The 20,377-nt window shown below is 48.2% G+C and overlaps 1 protein-coding gene across 6 annotated transcripts in view; it reads left to right on the forward strand.

Moving 5' to 3' along the window:
• Positions 1-16,504: 16,504 nt before the first annotated feature.
• The window catches only part of LOC119861405 (SLAIN motif-containing protein-like), a 66,685-nt gene continuing 62,812 nt past the window's right edge, over positions 16,505-20,377 (forward strand). For 4 of the 6 annotated variants that reach the window (XM_038416505.2, XM_038416506.2, XM_038416507.2 and 1 more), the window contains exons 1-2: positions 16,555-16,809; positions 19,303-19,343. The gene's annotated coding sequence lies outside the window, so the exon portion shown is untranslated. Of the gene's footprint in view, positions 16,810-17,244; positions 17,329-19,302; positions 19,344-20,377 lie in introns of those variants that run through there. The other 2 variants (XM_038416501.2, XM_038416502.2) reach the window with 2 other exon arrangements.

Genomic DNA, 20,377 nt, shown 5'->3' on the forward strand with positions numbered 1-20,377 from the left:
TTAATAGACTGTGTAATATTTTTCCTGATGGCCTAAGACTATTAGCATAGAATTATAGAGTATCAGGGTTGGAAGGGACCTCAGGAGGTCATCTAGTCCAACCTCCTGCTCAAAGCAGGGCCAATCCCCAATTTTTGCCCCAGATCCCTAAATGGCCTGCCTCAAAGATTGAGCTCACAAACCTGGTTTTAGTAGGCCAATGCTCAAACCACTGAGCTATCTCTCCCCCCTCTTTATTATTATTGGCATCAATAAAGCTATCACATACTTTCTGAAGGATCAGGCTTTGGGAAAAAGGTGGAGTGGTGAGAATTAGAGGCAAAGTATTCAAAGGAGAAGGTAGGATTTAAATGCCATAAAGCCTTGCATACAGCTCAAGGCTGGATGAGTTACTGCCCTCCAAACCAGCCACCGCTGGGCATGACAGAGGAGTCTAAATTAGAAGTTCCTGCTCCAGTCATTCCAAGAGTGTGAGGGATTCTCCATTTGAAAAATTCTCCAGCATTTAGAAATGAGCACAAGTGAGCCTGTCTTGTGCAATGTTCTCGATGGGGCTCCCTCAGACACTACTTATTTGCTCTCTGGAGTCAATTATTTTTCACCAAGGTCCACATTTCTTGGTCAAGGTATAGTCAAGGTCCAGACTCCAGAGAAAGTAATAATAAAAAAGAATAACAATAATGATGATAAGTAAATAAAAAGATTTTGGGGTCTGTGCAAAAGTGTCTGGTGGTCTGGATTTGGCCCACGGACTATCCCTGCCTGGGACAATTATAGAATAATAGATATGTAGGACAGGAAGGGACTTTGAAAAGCCATCCAGTCTAGCCCCCTGTACTGAGGCAGGACCAAGCATGCTTCTGTGGTCCATGAAGCTTTCCATGAGCATGTGGATGCTTACGTGTAGAGCTGTTCAGAATTTTCCAAATTTTTTTCCCCAAAGATATTTTAAATCAAAAATTCAAATTACCTTAGACCTTAGTCTATCCCATGCTTAGCAGCACATTGGGCTACCCACATTTGCCATCCTTGCCTGTCAACTGCCCTTCTCTCCAAATCTTACCCAATTTTTTGATAATAATAAAATGTCATCAATTTTAACCAAAAAATGTTCAGTTTTCCAGCCAGTATAAAAATAAAAAAAGAAGCATTTTTTTTAAACTGGTTTTTCAGTTAACTCTACTCATGTGTTCACAGGAGTGTTCCCTCAGATGTGACTTCTGCATTTTCGGGGACATCCTTGTTAGCAGGATGGTGGTTTTCATCAGTGTGTGCTCTTCCTGGGAGTGGTGTCTGAATATCTGTTTCATGTGCTGTATTGACATACTGAGAGTTGCTCTAAATTCTCACCAAATAGCCTGTTGCCAAAAAACACAGAGACACTATGTTCCAAAAGTGGAGTTGCACCTGAATGATCTGGGAGTCCATTTAGCAAAGTACATACAGTACCTGTTTCAAGGACAAATTACAAAGAAGCATTTCACATAGGGAGTGGGTGGGGAACACAGCTGACAGATTGGGAGACTTTCTGGTTAGAGCAGGAGAAACTGGAGTTAGTAGACCTGGATTCTATTCCTGATTGAGTTGGGGGTCATGTCTTCAGTTCTGCATGCAGAAGAGACCCTCTGCATGTGTATTTCTCCTCTCCAGTGCAGGAGCTAAATCAAACAACTTTCTCTAGACTCCAAAGAGCCCCTATTGCTTGTCTAGGGATCTGTGCAGGAAAGGGGTGTAGACTGGGAAGACTGGGGTAGGGGATAGATATAAATCCTCCTCTTCCCTCCACAGAGTTTTAGGAAAGATAACAGTAGGGGAGCAAAGCCAAGTCCCTGATGGAACAATTTGAAGGAAATCTCATGGAGATTTATTCCCCCTGAGCCCTCGACCATGGGCTTTTTCTTTCCTGTGTGAAAAGGAGATTATGACAATGTCCATTTCTGCACAGCTCTGGGAGCTCCTTAGATGAAAGGTGCTGTATCAGGGCAACATATTAGCTCAGATATCATGCCAGGTTTCCCCCTCATACTTATTTATATTTATTTATATTGCTGTTTCAATGCATTCAATGCAATGTTATCAAGAAGCATAATAGACAAAGGGGTGTGTGTGTAAAATAATATCGTTTATTGGACCAACTGCTGATGGTGAGAGAGACACGCTTTTGAGCTTACACAGAGGTCTTCAGGTCTGGGAAACTAACTCAAAGTTATAAACACACCTGCTGCTATCATCGTCACGGCAAATCCCAGAACTTTTCAAAATCCCAACACAGCCACATTTTTATAACCATATGCACATTAGAAGACACCCATTTTATTCTATATACAGTTTTTATTCCAAATACACTTATTCTTTTATGGATTTTCCCCAAAAGTCTACTAAAGACAACAGTCCAAAACAGCATTTACAATCTCTTGTTTTAATCAGTGTGTCAGAATGTGTTCAGTTCAGTTCTACAGAATATTGCATGGATATAGTGTCAGAGTCCCATCCCAGGGTGGTGCTGCTTGCATAATTTTTTTCAATATTTTTTGATGTAGGAAGAAAATGGGATAGGATGTCAGAGTTGTTACAAAAAGGTGAGTTCCTGGTGCCCACAGCTACTTGATTAGTGAATTGTGTGAGTGTGACGAAGTAGGGAGTGGGGAGGATTGCCCTGGGGATGTTGTGTGGGAGTTTTGCTGGTAATGTCTGCATTGGTGATGGGATATCAGGGTGTGACTTCACTTGAGGGATGATATTTTAGCAGGTAACCTGAGCCCAGGAGCAGGTTGGGGTCAGGTGACACTTCCTGCCTGGGAAACTGGATAAAGGCTGAAGGAGGAGCTGGGGTGTGTGGCTGGAGGAGACTGCTGGAGGGGGTTTCAGTTTGGAGCTGGCTGGGGAAATGGAGGGAGACCCGGGGCTGGGGTCCAAGCTCCCTGCCCCCCAATATGGACCTGACTGAGGGGGTCCTGTTGTCTGTACTCGCAAGCTCTGTTTTGGACTGTGTTCCTGTCATCTAATAAACCTTCTGTTTTACTGGCTGGCTGAGAGTCACAGTGAATCACAGGAAATGGGGGGTGCAGGGCCTTGTCTCCCACACACTTTCCTGACAACTGTGGTAGTGGTGAGATCTACTGCACCCCATGGATGGCACTTCCTGCAGTAAGTGACTGGGGAGCAGTAAAATGAAGGGGGTTTGACGAGGACCAGGCATGCTGAATGCTCAGAGAGGAGTGGTTTCGCGGGGCCGAGAAGCTACGCTTAACCCCTGGGAGTGTGTGACCAGTGAGAAGGACTGTTGCAGTAAGGGGGTCCCCCTGGGGACTGCAGTGAGTGATTCCAGGGGCAGAGTCGTCTGCGGCTTGACCCTGGAAGAGAGGTGGCGACCTGGAGAAGGGCTGGCACACTAGGGGTTCCTCCTGGAAACTGTGTGGAGCTGACAGCACACAATCCTGCGAGTCCACAGTAACTACAGTAACTTGGGGCCAGCGGGAAGACGTATAACCATCGCCTTAAGAGGGACCTGGTCGAGCTGTGCAAGCAGAGGGGGCTGCGTATTGGGAAGCTCACCAAAGAACAGCCGATTGCCCAGCTGGAGGAGGAGGATTGCTCGGATGAACTGATCCCTGTCTCTGAGGGAAGCAGCCCCGCAGATGCAGGGTGGGCACTGGTACCTGTCCTGGCGGGGAGGGGTCAGACTGCTGCCGACGGCATCCCGAGACCCCTCCTACCTATGGCTAGTGGAGGGGCTGGAAGGAGCCCAGCGAATACTGAGGGCACCCTGACCCCTGTGGCCAGCAGGAGATCCTCCCAGCAGAGCGCCCCATCGCTGGAGCTGAGGCGGCTGGAATGGGAGAAGGAGGTAAAACTGAAAGCTGGAGCTGAGGCAGCAGGAACTGAAGGAGGAGTGGGAAGAATGGGAAAAGCAGCGTCAGCATGAACTGGAAGAGAAGGAGAAACAGCATCAGCATGAATTGGAGTTGGTGAGGCTGAGGAACAGAGCGCCCCCTGCTGCGATGAGTGAAGGGGGACCTAGGACTGCATGGAGCTTTGATAAGTGCATCCTGTCCCAACTTAAGGAAAGGGAGGACATAGATGAATTCCTGATTGCCTTTGAGAAGGCCTGTGATCCTGGCAGGTTTACCCTGCAGGCAGGCTCCGGTGTCTCACCCCCTTACTGGACTAGAAAGCCATGGGGATGTACAGCTGAATGGAAGGGGTGGAGGCAGGGGACTATGAACTGTTCAAAAAGGCCCTGCTACATGAGTTTGGGGAGACTCCCGAGGCATACCGGAAAAAGTTCCAGAGTCTGTGTAAAACCCCTGAGGTCACATATCTGGAACTGATCCTCCGAATGCAGGGATATGTCTACAAGTGGGCAGATGAGGCTCAGACTAAGGAGGACATGGTTAAGCTGATTGTACTGGAGCAAATGTATGAACATTGCCCATCTGACCTGAGGATGTGATTGGGGGACAAAAAGCCAGAGGACCTGCGGCGCGCAGGGCAGCTGGCCGACAAGTTCATGGACTGCTGGTCAGGGGGTCGACAGGAGGAGTCCCAAAGGAATAGGCCCACCGTGATGCAGAGAGAGAATCGCCCTCGGACCCCCCAAAAGGGGAATGTGAAGAGCACCCTCCCAAGGGGAACAACCGGCATCAGGACCAACTGCCCAGCTCGAGGGGACCAATGGAACATGAGCTGCTATTACTGTGGCCAAAGAGGCCACACTGGGACCCAGTGCCCCAAGCTCAAGGACAGACTGAGCAGACTGAACCCCCACAGGATTAACTGGGTAGGGACCCAGCTGGAGGAGGGGCAGACTTCCCAGGCAGCGGGGGCTATCAGCTTACCAACTGCCCAGGAGGGAGGAGTTTCCCAGACCAGCTCCCCTGGGGAGCTGGATGCTCAAGGTTCTCAGTTTACAGGGTGGGAGTGGGGCTGTTCTTGCGGAGCGAGTGCCTTGTCCCCATGGAGGTGGATGGGAAGGTCAATGGATACTCGGACACGGGCGCTGAGGTGACGCTGGGCCGGCCCAAGGTGGTGGCCCCAGATTGGGTGATACCAAACACCTACCTGACCCTCACAGGTGTGGGCAGGACACATTCAAGGTGCCCGCGGAGAGGGTACATCTGAAATGGGGGTCCAAGGAGGGCCCCAAGGACATGGGGATGCACCATCATTTGCCCACTGAGGTGTTGATGGGGGGTGACCTAGAGGATTGGCCAAGCAACCCCCAGAACACCCTAGTCATGACCCAGACCCATGAGCCAGAGCCGGTGAGGGGCACTACACCCTGATCTCGGGGAGGGTACCTCAGTGGAGGCCCAGGACTCTACCCTGGTGAGGAGGGAGTGCCCAGGGACAAGGCTCAGAGGGGAGATAGCTTCAGACCTAGCTGGTGAGAGGGAGCAGGTCCCTGTCCCTTCCCCAGCTGCTGAGTTCCAGGCCGAGTTGCAGAAAGATCCCTCCTTGCAGAAGCTAAGGGACTTGGCTGGCCTCAGAGTGGCACAGACCAGGGGGAGAGTTGCCAAGAGAGATTCCTGTGGGAGAAAGGGTTCCTGTACCAAGAATGGGCTCCCCCAGGGGAAGTGGAGTCGTGGGGGATCTGGAGGCAGCTGGTGGTCCCTCAGAAGTATCGCCACAAGCTCCTGTATCTGGCCCATGACATCCCTCTCTCAGGACACCAGGGAATCCAGTGTACCTGGCAGAAACTGCTACAGAACTTTTACTGGCCTGGGGTCTTTACTACTGTCCAATAGTATTGCAGATCCTGTGACCCCTGTCAGAGGGTGGGGAAGGCCTGGGACCAGGGGAAAGCAGTTTTGAGACCTTTGCCCATTATAGAGGAGCCTTTCCAGAAGGTGGCTGTGGACATAGTTAGGCCTCTTAGCAAGACCCAGTTGGGGAAGAAATATATTCTGGTGGTGGTAGATTTCGCTACCCGCTACCCTGAGGCAGTGGCCTTGTCTTCCATTGAAGCAGATTCCATGGCAGATGTACTGTTGACCATTTTCAGCTGAGTGGGGTTCCCCAAGGAAGTCTTGACAGACCAAGGATCCAACTTCATGTTAGTCCTGCTCTGGTGCTTGTGGGAGAAATGTGGGGTCCAGCACATCTGGGCGTCAGTATATCACCCCCAGTCCAGTGGGCTGGTGGAGAGGTTCAATGGAACTCTAAAGATGATGCTGAAAACCTATATGAACCAGCACCTGCAGGATTGGGACAAGTACTTATCTCACCTGCTGTTTGCATAGAGGTAGGTGCCCCAAGAGTTTACTGGATTTTTGCCTTTTGAACTGTAATATGGAAGAAGGGTAAGGGGGCCCCTGGACCTGATGAGAGATGAATGGGAGGGGAAGGCCACTCCCCATGGAGAATCAGTGGTGGAGTATGTCTTTACCTTCTGAGAATGACTTGCTGAGTTCATGGGCCTGGCCAAGGAAAATCTTGCCAGAGCCCAGAGGAAACAGAAGGTCTGGTATGACTTGCACAGCGCGGGCCCGCGCCTATGCCACCAGAGACCAGGTGATGGTTCTCATCCCCGTGAGAAAAAACAAACTACAGGCGGCCTGGAAAGGCCCTTTCAAGGTTTTCAAGCAACTAAATGAGGTAAATTATGTGCTGGAACTCTCTAGCTGGGCACACCACCACTGGGTGTACCATGTTAATATGATGAAGCCATATTATGATAGGGGGAATGTGGTGTTAGCCGTGTGTGGACATTGGGAGGAGTAGGGAGATGACCCGTTAGTAGATCTATTCCCTGAGACAGGAGCTGACTCCTCTCTGGAAACAATTCCCCTCTCTGATCAGCTAACCCCTGCCCAGCAAGCTGAGATCAGAGGGGTGCTGCATCTGTACCAACAGCTGTTTTCCAATCAGCCTGGACTCACTAATCTGACTGCCCACCAGGTGTAGACAGGATTGCACCCGCCTATAAGATGCTCCCCATTCCGAATCACAGGGAAAACTGCTCAAAATTTAGAAAGAGAGGTCAATGACATGCTGGCTTTGGGGGTGATCCAGCCATCTTCCAGCCCTTGGGCCTCGCCTATGGTGCTGGTCCCCAAAAAGGTCGGGTTGAACCTGTGCAGACTATGGAAGCTTAATGCCATCACTGTATCTGATGCCTACCCCATGCCCAGGCCTGACAAGCTCCTAGACAAGCTGCGGGGGGGGAAGCTTGCTATGGATCCACTATGAATCTTACAAAGGGCTACTGGCAAGTGCCACTGGATGTAGATGCCAGGCTGAAATCTGCCTTTATCACCCCTCTGGGGCTCTATGAGTTCCTGGCCCTGCTTTTCAGCATCAAGGGGGCATCGGCTACCTTCCAGAGTCTGGTGGATCAGCTACTGCGGGGAATGGAGAGTTTTGCTGTGGCATACATTGATAACATCTGTGTCTTTAGCCAGACCTGGGAGGACCATGTGTCCCAGGTTAAACAAGTGCTGGACCCACTCCAGAAGGCTGGGCTGACCATAAAAGCTGAGAAGTGCAAGGTGGGGATGGCTGAAGTATCTTACCTGGGCCACTGGGTGGGGAGTGGCTGCCTAAAACCAGAACCAGCCAAGGTGGAGGCTATCAGAGACTGGCCCGCTCCCCAGACCAAAAAGCAGGTCCAGGCCTTTATTGGGATGGTGGGGTATTATCAAAGATTTGTGCCACACTTTAGTCCCATCACTGAGCTATGCAAGAAGAGGAAGCCAGACAAGGTGGTCTGGACTGAGCAGTGCCAGAGGGCTCTCTGTGCGCTGAAGGAGTCTCTGGTCAGTGGCCGAGAACTGGTAAATCCAGACTTTGACATGCCCTTTATGATGATCACTGACGCCTCAGACACAAGGCTGGGTGCGGTGTTAATGCAGGTTGATGAAAAGGGGGAGAGACACCCCATCGTGTACTTGAGCAAGAAGTTATTACCCCGGGAGCAGAACTATGCGGCCACAGAGAAGGAATGCCTGGCTATGTTGTGGGCCCTTAAGAAACTCCAGCCATATCGCTTTGGGTGACACTTCACTGTGTACACTGACGACTCCCCACTGACCTGGCTACACCAGATGAAAGGAGCCAATGCCAAGCTTTTGAGGTGGAGCCTGCTCCTGCAAGATTATGATATGGACGTGATCCATGTGAAGGGGAGTACCAACATGATAGCTGATGCATTGTCCCGGAGAGGGGGGCCTGAACTTCCCCAGGTCACTGGTTAGAGTAACCCTGCTCAGTTCTTCTTCGAGAGATGTCCCTTTGGGTGCTCCACTGTAGGTGTTGGTGCACCCTTGTGCCATTGTTCCAAGATTTTTACAGCAGTACCCATATTGGCCACACATGCGTGGAGCCTGCCTCACATACCAATCTTGTCTTAATAGTGCGTATGTGTGGTCGAACTCTCAGTTCCTTCTCTACCGTCCCCGGCCAGAGTCGGACCTACAGCAGACTCGTTAAAACTGTTTCTCTTACCCATTCTACATCCTCTCCCCCATTACTTTAGCACTCTAGTTACTAGATAAGTTCACATCTTTAAAAAAAATCGTTCCTGCTTATTCCTCTCAGACTCCAGCCAACGCTAATATGCCTGGCTCCCCAGGATTTAAGCGGTGCACTGCATGCAGGGATGCCATCCCTATATTGGATGGTCACTCCCAGTGTATAAAATGCCTGGGGAGTCCCTCATTCCTCAAAAATGTGCCCACTGTTCCAAATTAAAATCCAGGGCACATAAAGATAGAGAACTCCGCCTGAAAATGATTCTTGGGCAGAAGTCACTTGGACCTGCTTCTGACCCAGGTACGGGCTCCTCAGTGAACCGCTGCCCTCCCACCTCCAAAAAGGACAAAAAAAGAAAACACCTGCCTCCCTCACCCAGAAGGGAAACATTGCAAGCAAAAAGGTTGCAGACCTTTTCTCAGCTCAGCCGCTCTGTCTGCGGTGACAGCACAAGCTCCCAGTGCCGAGGCTTCAAGTTGCCTGCCTCTCTCATGGCACCATCTGGCACTGCAATGGACATGGTGCCAGCACAGAGGACCTTGCTGGAACAGACCCAGGCTGTGCTTACCTTCCCGGCACCACCGACCTCAGCGCATGCATTAAGTGCTATGGTGCAGAGAATGTCAGTGCCGAACGACCCTCCAGCGCCGCAGGCGCTCCTAACAGAGGGTTTCTCTCACACAGGCTCTCCGGCACCACAGTTCATTCATTCACCGGACCAACAGGTGTCACCTAACCTACAGTTACCTCTACTTGACACCTATGTTTCTCCAGACATTTGCATGTGGTCCAGACACCTGTCTCCGGCTGTATCTCACTGTTCTAGTGATGAGGAAGCCATAGTGCAGGGAGATTTTTCACCACACCAGTTCTCCCAGTCACAGAGCGAAATCAGCTCTGGTCACAGAAAATCTAGGTCTTCGTTCATCAAAGACCTCCCTCCCTGGTATACAAACCCATGGATGGCAGCACCTATGCCTTTCCCTGGTCAGTGGCAATATGGGGTCAATGAGCACCATATATGCAGTTCCACTATGATCGCCAAGATGCCAAAAATAGGAGCAATGCCACCTCGCCATCACCAGAGCATACGACTATGAATGAGACACAACAACAAGCTGTTACTCCACACTTCAATGAACATGCTACACACACTTCCCCAACCCTTGTGGAGCCCATATCCACACAGGATGAGGCTATATTGGCCCACCACCAACACCGTTGGATGATTTCTTAAAATTTCAAGACCTCTTCAAAAGAGTCGCCAGTGAGTTGAGGATTAATCTGGAGGAAGTTTTCTGAAAACCAGCATGAGTTGACGGACATCCTGCAACCTTCCTCCACATCCAAGATTGCCTTACCTATAAATCCAGCCACTATGGATCCTGCCAAAACCATATGGCAGACACTGGCTACTAGCAGACCTACCTGTAAGCGAGCTAACTGGAAATATGTTATTCCTTCCAAAGGGTTTGAGTTCCTTTTGACTCACCCAGCGCCAAACTCATTGGTACTAGAGATAGCTAACCAAAAGAACAAACACCAGTTCCCAGGTCTACTCCAACTGATAAAGACAGTGAAAGGCTGGACCTGCTTGGTTGTAAAGTGTATGCTTCGTCCACATTACAATTCTGGATATCTAATTATGAGGCTGCTCTGGCAAAATATGACCAAAGAAATTATGAGAAACTCATGGACTTTACTGAGGACATTCCAGAGGGGGAAAAAACCCAAAACAAAACCATTAGTTTAAAACCATAGTCTCTGACGGACAAATCATCTCCTGTACCGCACTACAAGCTGTGCTACAGCAGTCGTGATGCATCGAGCTTCATGGCTTTCATTGTCTTCTTTTCCTTGCGAGGTTCAGAATTCCATAGATCTCCCTTTTGATGGTGAAAAACTATTTGCCAGTAACATCAACGATGTGCTTCATTCCATGAAGGACTTGAGAGCGACATTACGGTCTCTTGGTATCCAAACCCTTGCAAATAGGAAGAGACAATATAGATACCAACCTTATCAACACCCATGCTACCCAATGTATACTCAACAAAGTCATAGACCATATGAACAACAACTTCCGTGACCAAGATATCAATGTCGCCGCACCAATTCATCGGCTCCATGTCAACCCCCTCCCATTAATAAGCAAATCTGAAGATGTGACCGACGGTATAGAAAACATCATCCCTACTTCCGTGCCCATTTTGCCTCCACCTCCGTACCCTTTCAGGGACCCCTCTCACAAACAACTGCTCCACCAAGAGGTGCATCACCTCCTCCAATTAGGAGCAGTACAACCAGTGCCTGTCCAACACATAGGAAAAGGATTCTACTCCCATTACTTTTTAACTCAAAAGAAAACTGGGGGATGGCGACCCATTCTTGACCTCAGATGCCTCAATAAATTTGTTAAATAAAATTAATAATAATAATAAAAAAATGGTGATTCTTGCAACCATAATTCCAGCACTGGAGCAGGGAGATTGGATTTTCAGCCCTCGATCTGCAGGATGCTTATGTTCCTGTGACTATACATCCTGCTCACAGACGTTTTATTCGCTTTGTTCTGGGCTCACAACACTACCAGTACAGGGTCCTACCTTTCGGCCTCTCGACTGTGCCTTGTGTCTTTTCCAAACTCCTTGCAGTAATAACAGCTCATCTTAGAAGGCAGAGAATCATAATTTTTACTTACCTTTTCAAAGCCAGGACCCTCCAAGAAGCCACTCAATCCACACAATGGACAGTCCAATGTTTCCAAGCTCTTGGCCTGAGAATGAACAAAGAAAATCTTCACTCACTCCCACCCAACAACTGGAGTTCATAGCAGTACATTTTGACTCATGCAAAAGAATAGCATCTCTCTCACTCCACCTTTTTAACACTATCAACCTTTTCGTTCTCAAGGTGTGCAACAGTCCACATGTGGCTGCACGAACTTGCCTACAACTCCGAGGACACATGGCCTCTTGCAGTTTTGTAGTCAGGAACACTTGCCTCTTCATGAGGTGTTTCCAAAGCTGGATTCCACTGTCTACAGACTGAATGTCCATGTTCTGAACAAACTTTTATACATAACTCCCAGAGTCTAGGACTCTCTCCACTGGTGGACATTGCCTCACAACCTTTGCTACGGGTCCCCTTTCTACAGGATGTTCCATCAGTTGTCTTAACTAGAGACGCATCCCTTACAGTATAGGGAGTACACATGCCCCAATACACTACCCAGGGTCTTTTGTCTCCTGCCGAGACGTCCCTTCACATCAACGTCTAGAACTCTGAATGATACACAATGCCTGCCTCCAATGTCTCCTTTCATAGAAAACCAACATGTCAGGATAATGACCGACAACATTGCCTACATCTTCTATGTAAACAGGCAAGGGGGTGGGGGGCGTGATCCCACTCCCTTTGTAAAGAAGTGATGAAACGATGGAGTTGGTGTCTCAGACACAATGTCTAAATATCAGCTGCATACTTATCTGGCTCTCTCAATATCACCACGACGACTTCAGCAGAAGATTTCCCATAGACCACGAATGGGAACTAAACGAGGATATAGTACTAGACATATTCCACACATGGGGATACCCAACCACAGACATTTTTGCAACTGCAGAAAACAAGAAATGCCCAAGATTTTGTTCCAGAGCGGGACTAGGCAAACACTCCTTGAGGGATGCGTTCATGTTCCCATGGAACACCAACCTAATGTATGCATTTCTCCGATACCACTCATACACAAATTATTGATAAAAATACAAACACACCAAGCCAGGGTCATAATGATAGCCCCACATGGCCCTGACAGGCACGATAGCCTTTCCTTACCAAGATGTTGCTTTCTGCACCCATCCCACTACCCTCCACCCGAATCTCTTGTCCCAACAACAGGGTCTACTACTCCACCCCAATTTAACCATGTTACACCTCAAGGTCTGGCTCCTTCATGGTTGTCTCATGCCGAGAGAACTTGCTCGGTTCAAAATGTACTCCTTCATAGCACAACAAATTCTACAAGTACCACCAGCCTTTATAACTGGACAAGATTTACACACTGGTGGGCTGTCACAACCACCACTCCTTTTTTCCGTGCCTCTCCCACTAATCCTCGACTATCTATTAGAGATTAAATTATCTGGACTCCACTTGGCCACAATTACAATGTTCTATGATGCCATCGATGATAGGACTATCTTTGCTCATCCCATTACTAAGTGATTCGTTAAGGGACCCCAAACCGTATACCCACACATCAAACCGCCTAATCCATCTTGGGACCTCCCCTTAGTCTTAACATGCCTAACCCAAAACCATTTGAATCATTAGCCACATGTTCCCTCTCTATGAAAACTGCATTTCTGGTAGCAATTGCCCGTGCGAGGCACACAGGAGAAATTGCAGCACTCATGGCACATCCATCATGCACCATATTTTTAAGACAAAGTCACCCTATGCTTAGTCCCCGAAATTTCCTGAAGGTGCACTCATCTTTTCATGTCAATGAGCCTATCCATCTCCCTATCTTTTCCAAAACTACATGCGAATTCCTTTGAATCTACGATGCACACTTTGGACTTGCGCAGAGCTTTGTCCTTCATTTATCTCTAACCACTAACTTTCCAACTTGATCTCGAGTTGCATTTGTCTCTGTTATCAACTACAGAGTGTGACTCCTCCTACCTTCATCAGGACTCACTCCACCGGATCCATGGCGGCCTCAGTGGCCTTTCTGCATAACGTCCCCCTTTAAGGACATTTCCAGAGCTACCATTTGGGCTTCTGAAAATATGTTTGCAAAACATTATGCTCTTACACAGGGACCCATCACCAATACATGTGTGGGCAGAGCTGTTCTATCTACTGCATTCCTTCCAGATCCAAAGTCCCTACCTCCTTGATACTGCTTTTCATGCACCTACAGTTGCGCACCCACAGGGGCACCTCTCGAAGAAGAGGAGGTTACTCACCTGTGCAGTAACTGACGTTCTTCGAAATGAGTGTCCCTGAGGGTGCTCCACTCCCCACCCACCTCCCCTCTTCTTCGGAGCTGGGCGACCTCCATTGTAGAAAAGGAACTGGGGAGTTCGGCCGCGCATGCGCACTATTAAGACAAGACTGGTATGAAAGGCAGGCTCCGTGCATGTGCGGCCGATACGGGTACTGCAGTAAAAATCTCAGAACAACGGCACAGGGGCGCACCGACACCTACAGTGTAGCACCCACAGGGACATTCATCTCGAAGAACGTCAGTTACTGCACAGGTGAGTAACCTTCTCTTCAGTCTCGAATGGGGGAGAGATGTGGAGTAGGCAGTGGGGAGGATTGTCCTGGGGATGTTGCGTGGGAGTTTTGCTGGTACTGTCTGTATTGGTGATGGGATATCAGGGTGTGACTTCACTTGAGGGATGATACCTTTGCATGTAACCTGAACCCAGGATGGGGTTGCGGCCAGGTGGCACTTCCTGCCTGGGAAACTGGACAAAGGCTGGAGGAGGAGCTGGGGTGTGTGGCTGGAGGAGACTGCTGGAGTGGATTTCAGTTTGGAGCTGGCTGGGGAAATGGAGGGAGACCCGGGGCCGGGGTCCAAGCTCCCCGCCCCCCAATATGGACCTGACTGAGGGGGTCCTGTTGTCTGTTCCTGCAAGCTCTGTTTTGGACTATGTTCCTGTCATCTAATAAACCTTCTGTTTTACTGGCTGGCTGAGAGTCACGGTGAATTGCAGGAAGTGGTGGGTGCAGGGCCTTGTCTCCCCCACACTTCCTGACAGTGAGCATATTGAATCCTAAGAGCAGAAATAACCCCCAAAGCGTCTTTAATCTCCAGCAGCTGAATTTTCTTAAAGTGGCACATTATCCTTGTCCACACACACACACACACTGTACCACTTTAATTATACCAGTATAATTAAAAGTGGTATTACCTCCCACTGTGGAAACAATTATATTTGTATAAAGGTGTCTTATAGTGATATAGCTATTCCCAAAGAGAAGGGAAATAAGCTATATTTGTATAAGGAACATATATACCAGTATATCTGTGTTCACGCTAGAAGTTATACTGATTAAACTATTTCAGTAGAAATATCACCCACAAAGGAAAATAGATATACTCAGACTAACACGGCTGCTATTCTGAAACCTATGCAGACTACTCTGACAGTGTAAAAGACCTTGAAGCAGATAGAAATGCCCCCCTGAACATCATCTCACTCTGAGGGCCTTCCTGACTAATACAGAGCTGAATAAGGGCTCTACATCACTGTTGCTAACTCTTGTGATTTTGTTGTGAGTCTTGTGGTATTTTTCTTAAGGCTTCAGCTCCTGGAGTCAAGTGATTGTGTAAGAATCTGTTTCATTTTTAAAAAGTTTCTAGGCATCAGGGTTTCACTTGAAAAAGTGACCTGAGTGCACCCTAAGGATTCAGAAGGAAGACAAATAAAAAGAATCCCAACTTTATTATTTTAAAAAAATCTCTTGATTTTAAAGCCAATCTCATGATTTTTCAACATCTGGCTCATAGTTATTGAACCCTTCACGCTGGTGATATTACTACACTGGCCCTCCTCCCTGCCCCGGTGTAGGGGTATGACTGCAATGCACTGCACTCTGACTTTTCTTTGGGTCCAAGGATCCATAGGGCCCTGAGGCTGCTCCAGTTTACACAAAAGGTACTCACTGGCTCATCTGTTGTCCATGCCTCCCACCTACAGTATCTTCAAATTTCCCACATAAGATTGCAATAAATCTATTGATACCTTTAGACTCAGGTTGCCAGGTGTCCAGTTTTTGACCGGAATGCCAGAAAAGGGACCCTCGCAGGTCCGGTCAGCACCACTGACCAAGCCAGTCGGCGGTGCAGAGGGGCTAAGGCAGGCTCCCTGTTTGCCCTGGCTCCGCGTGGCTCCTGGAAGTGGCCGGCATGTCCGGCTCCTAGATGCAAGGGTGGCTATGGGGGCTCCACGTGTTGCCCCTGCCCCGAACGCTGGCTCTGCAGCTCCAATTGGCTGAGAACCATTGGCTGAGGGGCAAGGGCTGTGGGCTCCTCCACCTAGGGGCCGCACAGACATGCTGGCCAATTCTGGGACCCACCTAAGGAAAGCGCTGCCCGGAGCCCACACCCCAAACTCCTGCCCCAGCCCCCTCCCACACCCTAACTCCTTCCCAGCCCTCACCCCCTCACACATTCCAAACCCCTCAGCCCCCTCCCGCACCCCCTAGCCCCCTGTCCCAGTCCTAAGCCCTCTCCCACACCTGAACTCCCTCCCAGAGTCTGCACCCCCTACCGCACCCCAACCCATTGTCCCAGCCTAGAGCTCCCTCCTACACCCAAACCCCTCATCTCCAGCCCCATCCCAGAGCCCACACCCCCATATTCCAAACCTCGCAGCCCACACTCCAGCCTGGATTCCCCCTCCTGCATCCCACACCCTTCATCCCCAGCCCCCACCCTAGAGTCCACACCCCCAGCAGGAGCCCTCACCCCCCCCACAGCCTAACCACCTGCTCCACTCTGAACCCCTCATTCCTAGCCCGACCGCAGAACCCTCACCCCCTCCTGGACCCCCTGTACCAGACTGAAGCTCCCTCCCACACTCTGAACCCCTCAGCTCCACCCCTCAGCATAGACACCCCTCCTGCATCCCACACCCCTCATCCCTGGCCCTACCCTAGAGCCCCTACCTCCAATTGGAGCTCTCATCCCCTTCCGCACCCCAACCTCTTGCCCCAGCCCTGTGAAAGTGAGCGAGCGTGGGGGAGAGCGAACGAGGGAGGGGAGATGGAGTGAGCAGGGGAAGGGCTTTAGAGAAGGGCCGGGGTAGTAGTGGGGCAGGGGGCGGAGCAATGGTGTTTGGATTTCTGCAGTCATCAGAAAGTTGGTAACACCAGCGCACATACACATAGGAACATGCATGCATATTGCACAAGAGCAGGTGTAAAAACGAGCACAGTTTACGCAGCAATTTGCATAATAGCTGAATACCGATGTCCATAATTTGCATACAGCTTCGCAGGGCGCCGGCTTGCCCGGGACGCCATCCTTGTACCGTAGCATCAAGCAACCATTTCACTTTCATGCAGCCCTTGATGCACAGGGGGAACTCAGTGCAGAGCCCGCCCCTGTCGCAGCAGCCTGAGCGCACTCCGCTCTACTACCGCTGCGCCAACTTGGTTAGCGGCTGTGGGCGGGCGCACGACAAGGAGGGGGTGGGGCGGGGTTCGAATGCGCGCGCCGCAGTCTACCCCCTCCGGGAGCTAGAGGTTCCAACCGTAGCCGGGAAAGGCGGCAGCGGTGCGAGCCTGGGAGTCTCGGACCCGGCAGCGCAGCAGGTACGCTGTGTGGGCAGGCCGCTCTCCCCCGTCCCCTCACACAGGCAGCGCGCCGGCCCCCGCCCTCCAGGGGCTCCGGCCTCCGCTTCAGCAACTACCATCCCCACGGGCTCTGCCCCCCCTTCCCGCGCCCTCTGTGGGCCCCCAGTTTTCGCGGGCTCCAGCGGCCCCCCACAGAGCTCCCCACTTCCTAGGCTCCATTCCGCCCCTTGCTGGGCCCTTGGGGTTTCCCTGCCCTGTTCAAGGGGTCTGTGCTTTTCACGCTGTTCCTTCTTGGAGCTTCTTCTCCTCCCCCCTCCGCCCCGCTTTAGGTCTCCCCGACCTATTTCTTCCCTTGGACACGGGCTGGTGTCATTGTGTGGCCCTCGGAGCGAGCCAAGGCTCCTTCGCGGGGCTGTCCGTCCCTCCCTGCCCGTCAGGGGGTGTGTGCGCGCGCGCAATCGGGCGTGGTGGTCGCTGTGTGTGTCCCTAGAGAGGGGGTGAATCCGGATCCTCACAGAACAGCCTGCATGGCATGCTGTGAGTGGTGGTTTCGTTTCTTGCCTTTGGTTTTATATTGCCATCAACCCACTTGATAGGTTGGGGGCAGGTTTGCAGGAAAGGCAATGCACTGGGCTGAAAAATGCAAGCACACCGGGCTGCTTTTTTAGGTTAAACCTTTGCCCAAAAGAAGGGTTTTGCGTTTGTCTGCAAAAGGAAGGGCTCTTTATGAAATGACCTTGTTGATGCTGGGGGTGGGGAAACTTAGGCAGTTCATTTCTGCTAGGTTTCAGAGTAGCAGCCGTGTTAGTCTGTATTCACAAAAAGAAAAGGAGTACTTGTGGCACCTTAGAGACTAACAAATTTATTAGAGCATAAGCTTTCGTGAGCTACAGCTCACTTCATCGGATGCATTTGGTGGACCCGATGAAGTGAGCTGTAGCTCACGAAAGCTTATGCTCTAATAAATTTGTTAGTCTCTAAGGTGCCACAAGTACTCCTTTTCTTTTTTCATTTCTGCTGTATCCCTTGTTACTTATCACAGGGGGAGGTCCATCTCCCTGCTGTTGCTGTTAAAATCCATATGTTGTTTTTCAGAATATCTAAATAATTATTTTATGGCTAATGATTTTTAGTAATGAACTTTAGGGTTTTAAAAACCGTGTTTTTATCACTACTACAGCTTATTTGGTAGTTGCCTGTAATCTCTAGATTTGGATGGTTTGTGGAAGGGCAAATGTTTGTTTAAACTGTTTTCCTCTTTTTCCAATGAAACAAAATCTAGCTTTATTTCCTTTAGTCTTTGATGGAGTTGATTATGCAGATGACAAAGCTCTTTATTTTTCCCCTTTGGTTCATTGTGCTCTGCTGTGAGAGTTTTCAGAGTAGCAGCCGTGTTAGTCTGTATTCACAAAAATAAAAAGAGTACTTGTGGCACCTTAGAGACTAACAAATTTATTTGCGCATAAGCTTTCATGAGCTACAGCTCACATCATTGGAAATGCATCCGATGAAGTGAGCTGTAGCTCACGAAAGCTTATGCTCAAATAAATTTGTTAGTCTCTAAGGTGCCACAAGTACTCCTTTTCTTCTTGCTGTGAGAGTGGAAGCTTTAAATTCCCTTCTGATACTAATTCCTTCAGTGCCTTGTGGAAGGATCCCTGTTAGGTGCTTCTTAAATAAATTGTTTTTTACTCAGTGATCAAATGGATTGACAGAAGAGGTGAATGTTTATGTAAAGAAACTTTTGATTTAAGCTTGTCGCTAGGTATTGGATTGCTTTGTAACTCAAACAAGTTTGAGTTCCCCTAGCCAAAACAACCTCAGTACCATTTTTCATCATGAATAACTTTTAAGTAGTAATATTTAAAGTGAATTAATTTCACTTGTAGCATTTTTATGTTCAAAACCTTTAGAAACAATACTTCAGTCTAAACTTTAAATGTTCATCTTGTGTACAGATAATCAAGGGGAGAAAGGCAACATCAACTTAAAAACAAGCAACACCCTCCCCCACACTCTTTTTCCTGTAGAAATTAAGTACTGTTGTTACGCATAACATAAAGTATCCGAGACATTAGAAGGAAAACAATTTTCTGTTTTTTTCCAGTTTTGTTTACTTTAGGCATTTGACTGCACTTTGTGTAGTCTTTCACTGTTTCCCTTGTTTTTTGTGGGTCTTTCACAGAGCTCCAGAGGAGTGGTGAGAGAGGAAAAGAGAGAGAACTTGACTGTAAAACTACACAAACTGGCATGGATTCTCAGTACAGATGTAGCATCTGAAACGGTGTCAGTGTGTATTTTAGTTGACTAGAATTCAAGTTGGCTGTGTCCTTGTAACTTCTTTTGTTCCATTTTTTCCACAATAAAATGAATGTGGCCAGAATTGTCGTGTGTGTGTGTGTGTGTGTGTGTTTGCTGTATCATGGGACACTAACTTGAAATTACAAGGGAGGCTTTTAAATGAAGGGTAGGTTTTGGAACTAATTCGGCTGTTCTTTTTATGTTTCAAAGTTTACGCAGGGAAAAATCAGAAGATTTTCTGGATGACCTCAGTAAGTAAATATGCAGTTCAAATATCTTTTTGTATAATTTTCTTTGTATAGTTATAATTATGATGACTGGTTAAGAACTATAAAATGGTGGCAATGAAAGTGCAGGATGCATGTTCACTTTTTCAAGTCTGCATATGTGTGCAATTTAGAGCTGACTGATAGTTCCATACACACCCTTTTCTTAGTCAACACAACCACCATAATTGCTTGAAGACAAACAATAGCACTTAACTCAAGAACAGCACATATATTTATCTTTCCAAAACATATTGGAGTCTGTAATATGAGGTCTGATATTTTATTCCTTGATCAGAGAGCTTGCCTCTAAAATTTTTCCATTGCAACAAGAAAAGCATGCTAGTAAAAACATTGCTTATGATTACTTTCCTGTGTTCCACAGTAACTGTGGTGCTGTTATTACTGATTTAATATAGTTAGTGCATCACCTTTTACCAGAGTCAATAGAAATATTTTCTGAAGAGTTTTTCTAGTGTTAACTCTTGCACAAATTTTTACCATTTTCTTAATGTTTTCCATTGTCTGAAATCAGTAACTCGCTCTACTTCCTGACTTCATTCAGTCACTGTTTTTTTCAATGTATTTGTAAGTAAACAAATGGAAACTAAACTATTGTAAATGACTGCATGCAAGGAAATTGGTTTAATATAATTTCTAACAATAATTGCACAAACTAAGTACTTTGAAAGGATACATTTAATATATATTCTGTAATATGTCTGGGGCCAAACTGTTTGCAACCACAAGTTCACCTTAATTTATCTAACAAAGAGGCATATGTTGCTTCTGAATCTTGTAATGATATCCAGTTATTTCAGTGAATTTATAAGCTTATGTTGTGGTTGGAAAATGTTTGAAGCCAATGTTGGATTAATGTACTTAAACTGATTTTGGTGGATCTAGTCTATAACATATAGCCTTCAAATGTAAACATTATCCTATCTCAAGGTCATTAGTCTGAGGTTATAAAATGTCAGGATTTTTGTTTAAAACCATACTTTATTTTAAAATGTTTC

Source organism: Dermochelys coriacea, chromosome 9, assembly GCF_009764565.3.
Source record: "Dermochelys coriacea isolate rDerCor1 chromosome 9, rDerCor1.pri.v4, whole genome shotgun sequence".
NCBI classification, from domain to species: domain Eukaryota; kingdom Metazoa; phylum Chordata; order Testudines; family Dermochelyidae; genus Dermochelys; species Dermochelys coriacea.